Source organism: Piliocolobus tephrosceles, unplaced genomic scaffold (genome assembly GCF_002776525.5).
Source record: "Piliocolobus tephrosceles isolate RC106 unplaced genomic scaffold, ASM277652v3 unscaffolded_31002, whole genome shotgun sequence".
Taxonomy (NCBI): Eukaryota; Metazoa; Chordata; class Mammalia; order Primates; family Cercopithecidae; genus Piliocolobus; species Piliocolobus tephrosceles.
In genome coordinates, this window is record NW_022314314.1 from 1 (window position 1) to 9,323 (window position 9,323).

Here is a 9,323-nt window from a genome sequence, read left to right on the forward strand (position 1 = left end):
AAAGAGGACACAAACAAATGGAAGAACATACCATCCTCATGGATAGGAAGAATCAATATCGTGAAAATGGCCATACTGCCCAAGGTTATTTATAGATTCAATGCCATCCCCATCAAGCTACCAATGAGTTTCTTCACAGAATTGGAAAAAACGGCTTTAAAGTTCATATGGACCCAAAAAAGAGCCCACATTGCCAAGACAATCCTAAGTCAAAAGGACAAAGCCGGAGGCGTCACGCTACCTGACTTCAAACTATATTACAAGGCTACAGTAACCAAAACAGCATGGTACTGGTACCGAAACAGAGATAGAGACCAATGGAACGGAACAGAGTCCTCAGAAATAATACCACACATCTACAGCCATCTGATCTTTGACAAACCTGAGAGAAACAAGAAATGGGGAAAGGATTCCCTATTTAATAAATGGTGCTGGGAAAATTGGCTAGCCATAAGTAGAAAGCTGAAACTGGATCCTTTCCTTACTCCTTATACGAAGATTAATTCAAGATGGATTAGAGACTTAAATGTTAGACCTATTACCATAAAAACCCTAGAAGAAAACCTAGGTAGTACCACTCAGGACATAGGCATGGGCAAGGACTTCATGTCTAAAACACCAAAAGCAACGGCAGCAAAAGCCAAAATTAACAAATGGGATCTAATTAAACTAAAGAGCTTCTGCGCAGCAAAAGAAACTACCATCAGAGTGAACAGGCAACCTACAGAATGGGAGAAAATTTTTGCAATCTACTCATCTGACAAAGGGCTCATTTCCAGAATCTACAAGGATATCAAACAAATATACAAGAAAAAAACAAACAACCCCATCCAAAAGTGGGGAAAGGATATGAACAGACATTTCTGAAAAGAAGACATTCATACAGCCAACAGACACATGAAAAAATGCTCATCATCACTCGCCATCAGAGAAATGCAAATCAAAAGCACAATGAGATACCATCTCACACCAGTTAGAATGGCAGTCATTAAAAAATCAGGAAACAACAGGTGTTGGAGAGGATGTGGAGAAATAGGAACACTTTTACACTGTTGGTGGGATTGTAAACTAGTTCAACCATTATGGAAAACAGTATGGCAATTCCTCAAAGATCTAGAACTAGATGTACCATATGACCCAGCCATCCCACTACTGGGTATATACCCAAAGGATTATAAATTATTCTACTAGAAAGACACATGCACACGTATGTTTATTGCGGCACTATTCACAATAGCAAAGACTTGGAATCAACCCAAATGTCCATCAGTGACAGACTGGATTACGAAAATGTGGCACATATACACCATGGAATACTATGCAGCCATAAAAAAGGATGAGTTTGCGTCCTTTGTAGGGACATGGATGCAGCTGGGAACCATCATTCTTAGCAAACTATCACAAGAAGAGAAAACCAAACACCACATGTTCTCACTCATAGGTGGGAACTGAATAATGAGTTCACTTGGACTCGGGAAGGGGAACATCACACACTGGGGCCTATCATGGGAAGGGGGGGAGGGATTTCATTGGGGAGTTATACCTGATATAAATGATGAATTGATGGGTGCTGACGAGTTGATGGGTGCAGCACACCAACATGGCACAGGTATACATATGTAACAAAGCTGCACGTTATGCATATGTACCGTAGAACTTAAAGTATAATAATAAAAAAAAAGAATTAAGCTGGAGGAATCATGTCACTTGACTTCAAACTGTGCTACAAGAGTCAGTAACCAACAGAGCATGGTACTGGTACCAAAACAGATATATAGATCAATGGAACAGAACAGAGACCTCAGAAATAACACCACGCAGCTACAACCATCTGATCTTCCATAAACCTGACAAAAACAAGCAATGGGGCAAGGATATGCTATTTAATAAAAGATGCTGAAAAAAATGTCTAGCCATATGCAGAAAACAGAAACTGAATCCCTTCCTTACATTTTATACAAAAATTAACTCAGTATGGATTAAAGACTTAAATGTAAAACCAAAATCATACAAACCCAGAAGAAAACCTAGGCAGTACCATTCTGGACACAGGCATGGGCAATTACTTCATGAATAAAACACCAAAAGCAGTTGCAACAAAAGCCCAAGTTGACAAATGCAATCTAATCAAATTAAAGACCTTCTTCTCAGCAATAGAAATTAGCATCAGAGTCAACAGGTAACCCACAAAATGGCAAAAAATTTTGCACACTACCAATCTGACAAAGGTCTAAAATCCACGATCTACAAGGAACTTAAACAAATTTTCAAGAAAGTAACAAACAATCCCATCAAATATTGGGTGAAGGATATGAACAGACACTTCTCAAAAGAAGACATTTATTCAGCCAACAAATATATGAAAAAATGCTCCTCACCACTGGTCATTAGACAAATGCAAATCAAAACCACAATGAGATACCATCTCACGCCAGTTAGAATGACAATAATTAACAAACCAGGAAACAACAGATGCTGGTGAGGCTGTGGAGAAATAGAAATGCTTTTACACTGTTGGTGGGAGTTTAAATTAGTTCAATGATTGTGGAAGACAATGTGGCAATTCCTCAAGTATCTAGAACCAGAAATACCATTTCATCCAGAAATCCCATTACTGCATATATACCCAAAGGAGTATAAATCATTCTACTATAAAGACTCATGCACACATATGTTTATTGCAGCACTATTTACAACAGCAAAGACTTGGAACTAACCAAAATGTCAATCAGTAATAGATTAGGTAAAGAAAATATGGCACATATATACCATGGAATACTATGCAGCCATAAAAAAGAATAACTTCTTGTATTTTTCAGGAACATGGATGAAGCTGGAAGCCATAATTCTCAGCAAACTAACACAGGAACATAAAACCAAATACCACATGTTCTCACTCATAAGTGGGAGTTGAACAATGAGAACACATGGACACAGGGAGGGGAACATCACACACTGAGGTCTGTCAGAGGCAGGGGATAAGGGGAGGGAGAGCATTTGGATAAATACCTAATGCATGCAGTGATTAAAGCCTAAATGATGGGCTGATAGGTGCAGGAAACCACCATGGCACATGTATACCTATGTAACAAACCTGCACATTCTGTACCTGTATCCCATAAGTTAATGTAAAATTAAAAAAAAAAAAAAAAAAAAACACCACTAGATTGGACATACCAAAAAATGCTTAAATGAATTCTAAACATGAAAACACATGAAAGATACTTGCGGTCAGACAAAGACACGTAATTACAAAATTCACAGATTCTACAAAGCAATAACAAAATGGAAACTCCAAAATAACTAACACTATTGTGATAGGAAGAAAACTTCACATATCAATATTAATCTTGCATGTAAATGGCCTAAATACTCCACTTAAAGGATACAGAGTCACGAAATAAGACCCAACCATCTGCAGTCTATAAAAGACCCATCTACTGGCTAAAGACACCATCAGACTCAAAGTAAAATGGCAGAAAAAGATACAGCATGCAAATGAAAAATAAAAGCAAGCAGGAATAACCACTTTCATATCAGATAAAACAGACTTTAGCTCAACAGTGGTACTAAAATATAAATAAGGAAATTATATTTAAGAACAGCTCCAATACAAGAAGAAGATTGAATTATTTAAAATAGATGTGCAACAGACACTGGAGCATCCAGATTTATAAAAAATATACTTCTAGACTTAAGAAAATAGATTGATAGCGATATATCAATAGTGGGACTTTAACACCCCACTGATATCACTAGACAGATAATCAAGGCAGAAAATCAACAAAGATTTAACTGGATTATAGATCAAATGGTCCTAGTAGACATTTACACTATAGCTTACCCAATAACCCCAGAATATACATTCTTTTCACTTGTGCATGGCACATTCTCCAAAATTGACCATATGCTTGGCCAGAAAGCAAGTCTCAATGCATTCAAAAAGGTAAAATAATATCAAGTCTCTTCTCAGACCACAGTGGAATAAATTTAGAAAGCAATAACAAGAAGAACTCTCAAAACTACGCTAATACATGGAAACTAAACAACTTATTCTTAAACTTTTTGTGTGTGAACAATGAAATTAAGGCAGAAATAAAAAAAATTGGAGTGTATAAAAACAGACACAATATAACAAAACATCTACAACACAGCAAAAGAAAAGTGCTAAAATGAAAGTTTATAGCATTAAATTCCTACATAAAAAAGGAGAGAAAGCTCTAAAATTAACAACCTAATGTCACACCTTAAGGAAATATAAAAATATGAACAAACCAAACCCTAAGCCAGCAGAAGAAAAGAAATAACAAATCCAGGGTTAACTAAATAAGATTGAGACCAAAAAAAGCTAAAAAGTATTAATGAAAGAAAATTTAGTTCTTTGAAAGCATTAGAAAAAAAACTAACAGACCCCTAGCTGGACTAATCAAAACACAAACAAGAAACAGAGAAGATTCAAATAAGCACAGTCAGAAATGATAAAGGTGATATTACAATTTATGCCATAGAAACACAAAAGACAATCAGGGACTAAAATGGACAATTCTATAAACACAAACTAGAACATCTAGAGAAAATGGATAGTTTCCTGGAAACATACAACTTCTCAAGATTGAATTAGGAAGAAATAGAAAACCTGAACACTATAAATAAGTAAAAAAAAAAAAAAAAATGTAATCAGTAATATAAATCTTCCAACAAAGAAATCTAATCAGTAATCTAATCAGTAATACAAATCGTGCAAAAAACAAAAGCCCAGGAACAGACAGATTCAGTCAGGTTTTGCCAGATGTACAAAAAAGATCTGGTGTCATCCTACTGAGGCTATTCCAAAAAATCAAAGTGGAGGAATACCTCTTTAAATCATTGTACAAATCCAGTATCTCCATGATATTAAAACCATGCAAAAACATAAGATCAACAAGAAAACTACAGGCCAATATTCCTGCTGAACACAGATGCAAAAATCCTCAACAAAATGCTAGTAAACAAAATTCAACAGCACATCAAAAGATAATTCATCACAATCAACTGGGATTTATGTAAGGGTAGCAAGGATATAATTATCTCAATAGATGCGTAAAAAGCATTCAAAAAAACCCAATACCGATTTACGATAAAAACCCTCAACAAATTAGACATGGAAGAAACAAACGCCAAAATAATGAGTCATTTATAAGAAATGCACAACCAACATCATATTGAATGGGCAAAAGGTTAAAGTATTTCCCCTAAGAGAGAGAATGAGACAAAAACGTCTACTCTTGATTTCTATTCAACATATTACTGGAAGTCTTAGCCAGAGCAACCCAGCAAAAGAAAGAAATAAAAGGCATCCAAATTGGAAAATAGAAAGCTAAATTATTTCCATTTGCTAATGATGTGATCATATACCTAGAAAACCTCACAGACTCCTCCAATAGACTCCTAGACTCAATACACAACTTGCGTATAGTCTCAGAATACAAAATCAACATGCAAAAATCGGTAGAACTTCTATACACAAAGCTGAGAATGAAATTAAGACCTGAATCAAATTTACAACTGCCATACACACAAAACAAAATACTTAGAAATACATTTAACCAAAGAGGTGAAAGATCTCCACAAAGAGAACTACAAAACATTGATGAAAAAATATATATACCACAAAAAAAAAAAAAAAGAAAAAAAAGAAAAAAACAAACCCCAATTCTCATGAATTGGAAGAATCGACATTGTTTAAATGACTATATAAACCAAAGCAATCCAAAGAACCAATGTAATGTGTATCAAATTACTAGCATCATTTTTCACTGAGTTAGAAAAAAAGCTATTCTGAAGTTCATATAGAATGAAAAAGAAACACTGATTAGCCAAAGCACTCGTAAGCAAAAGAACAAATCTGGAAGCATCACGTTGTCTGACTTCAATTACACTGCAAGTTATAGTAACTAAAGCAGCATGGTACTGGTTAAAAAAAATGGACACCTGATGTAAATGACAAGTTTATGGGTGCTGACGAGTTGATGGGTGCAGTACACCAACATGGCACATGTATACATATGTAACAAACCTGCATGTTGTGCACATGTACCCTAGAACTTAAAGTATAATAAAAAGAAAAATGGACATAAAGGTGAATGTAACAGAATAGAGAACCCAGAAGTAAAGCCACATACCACCTAAAACCAACTTATCTTTGATAAAGTTGACTAAAACAAACAATGGGGAAAGAATGCCCTGTTCAATAAACAGTACTTGGAACAGTGGCTAGCCATATGCCAAAGAAAGAAACTTGATCCCTATCTCTCACCATATAGAAAAATTGACTCAAGATGGATTAAGACATAAATGTAAGACCCAAAACTCTTAAAATCCTTGAATAAAACCTAGGAAAAATTCTTTTGGCCATTGGCCTAGGCAAGTAATTTATGATGAAGATCCCAAAAGCAACAGCAACAAAAATGAAAATAGACAAATGAGACTTAAACTAAAAAGCTTCTGCACAGCAAAATAAATAATCAACAGAGTAGACAGATCCCCTACAGAATGGGTCATACTATTTGCAAATCATGTTTCCAACAAAAAATGAATATCCAGAATCTACGTAGAACTCAAAGAGCTTAACAAGAGTAAAACAACCAACTCCATTAAAAACTGGGCAAATGACATGAACAGACACTTCTCAAAAGAAGAAATATCATCAGCCAATAAACACATAAAAAAATTCTCAGCATCACTAATCATCAGAGACATGCAAATTAAAACTACATGGAGATATCACCTTATACCAGTCAGAATGGATATTAATAAAAAGTCAAAAAACATCACATGTTGGCATGGATACAGAGAAAATGGAATGCATGGACCCTGTTGGTGAAAATGTAAATTCGTTCAACTTCTATGGAAAATAGTATGGCGATATTGGAAAGAAATAAAAATAGAACTACTATTCTACATAGCAACCCCACTACTGAGTATCTACCCAAAGGAAAATAAATCTTTATATAAAAAAGACACCTGCACTTGTATGTCCATCGCAGCACTATTCACAATAGCAAAGTCATGGAACCAATCCAAGTGTCCACCAGTGGTTGACTGGATAAAGAAGATGTGGTATACATACCATGGAATATTATGCAGCCATTTAAAAAATTATGAAATCATGTTTTTGCAGTGGCATTGATGGAGATGGAGGCCATTACTCTAAGTGAACTAACTTAAAAGCAGAAAATCAAATATTGCCTGTTCTCACTTATATTTGGGAGCTAAGAAATGGGTAAACTTGGACATAAAGATAAAGATAACAGACACTGGGAACTCCAAAATGGGAATGGGTAGGAGTGGAGTGAGAACTGAAAATTACCTATTGAGTACAATGTTCAATAATTTGGTGTGGGTACACTAGAAACACAGTCCCCATCATTATGCTTGTAATGCGTATGTAACAAACAAACACATGCATACACTGAATCAAAAATTCAAGAATTAAAAAATATAATAGGAGTTACAGAGTAAGAGAGAGGAAGAGTCCCAAAGATAATATTTAATAATATAATATGACAAGGGTGCCCAAATTCATCACTTGTTTTCAAAAAGCAATTAGAAGAAAAAGAAATAAAAGGCACTCTAACAGAAAATGAAGAACTAAAATTTTCTCTGTTGGCTGACATAATGATCTTATATATAGAAAACCTGAAAAACTTCACCAAAACTCTTTAGAACTTTTAAATCTGTTAGATTTGTATCTAACAGAACTTTGTATCTGTTAGAACAGATAAATACAATTAGGACAGTTGTGAGATACAAAAATAAGCATATAAAAATCAGTAGCATTTCTATACACTAATAACAAACTATCAAAAAGAGAAATTAAGAAATCAAACCCATTTACAATAGCTACAAACAAACAATATGCTTAGAAGTAAATTTAACAAAGGGAGTGAAAGACTAGTATACTAAAATGTTTAAAACACTGATGAAAAAACTTCAAATAGCAAGAACGCAGCTATCTGCAAGTCAAGGAGAGAGTCCTCAGAGAAAACCAAATCCTGATACCTTTATCTTGGACTTCTGATCTCCAGAACGCACCCTCACATTTATAGTGAGAGCTCTTGCCATGAAAAGACAAAGAGGAAGCTACAATGAAAAGACATAATGTGAAGCAAATCAGTCCACAGTCCAGCATTCAAGAAGACAGAAATGTAAAATCCTGTTTAGCAATAGGATGTGAATGAGAATTGAAGAAAGATTTTCAAGATGTCAACGAGATATCACTGTAATAGGAGAGTACTACCGTATTTCTAAGAGATGTGTTTGCATTGTACCTGAGACACATTTTATACATCTTCTACTCCAAGATCTTGACAATTTTAAGAGTTACCGCCACTAATTTTACTAACTAAACACTTTCGAATCATTTGGAAATATGATTTTATAATTATTTAAAAGTTTAATTGCATCTTTATTTTTCAAACTTTTATTTTAGATTCCAAAGATACATGTGTAGGTTTTTTATGAAGGTATATTGTATGATGCTGAGGTTTGTAGTATGATTGGACTTGTCACCCAGAGGTTTGTAGTATGGTTGGACTTATCACCCAGTAAATGACCATAGTAGTATCCAATATGTAGCTTTTCAGTCTTTGCCCCATACTCTCCCTTCCCCCTCTACTGTTTTTATTGTTATTTATTATTATTATTATTATTATTATTATTATTATTATTATTATTATTATTATACTTTAAGTTCTAGGGTACATGTGCATAACGTGCAGGTTTGTTACATATGTATACTTGTGCCATGTTGGTGTGCTGCACCCATTAACTTGTCAGCACCCATCAACTCATCATTTACATCAGGTATAACTCCCAATGCAATCCCTCTCCCTTCCCCCCTCCCCATGATAGGCCCCTTCAGCTAGCAGAAGGCAAGAAATAACTAAGATCAGAGCAGAACTGAAGGAGATAGAGACACAAAAAATCTTCCATAAAATCAATGAATCCAGGAGTTGGTTTTTTGAAAAGATCATCAAAATTGATAGACTGCTAGCAAGATTAATAAAGAAGAAAAGAGAGAAGAATCAAATAGATGCAATAAAAAATGATAAAGGGGATATCACCACCGACCCCACGGAAATACAAACTACCATCGGAGCATACTATAAACAGCTCTACGCAAATAAACTAGAAAATCTAGAAGAAATGGATAATTTCCTGGACACTTGCACTCCAACTTGGGCAACAGGAGTGAAACTCCATGAAAGAAGGAAGGCAGGAAGGCAGGAAAGAAAGAGAAAGAAAGAAAGAAAGAAAGAAAGAAAGAAAGAAAGAAAGAAAGA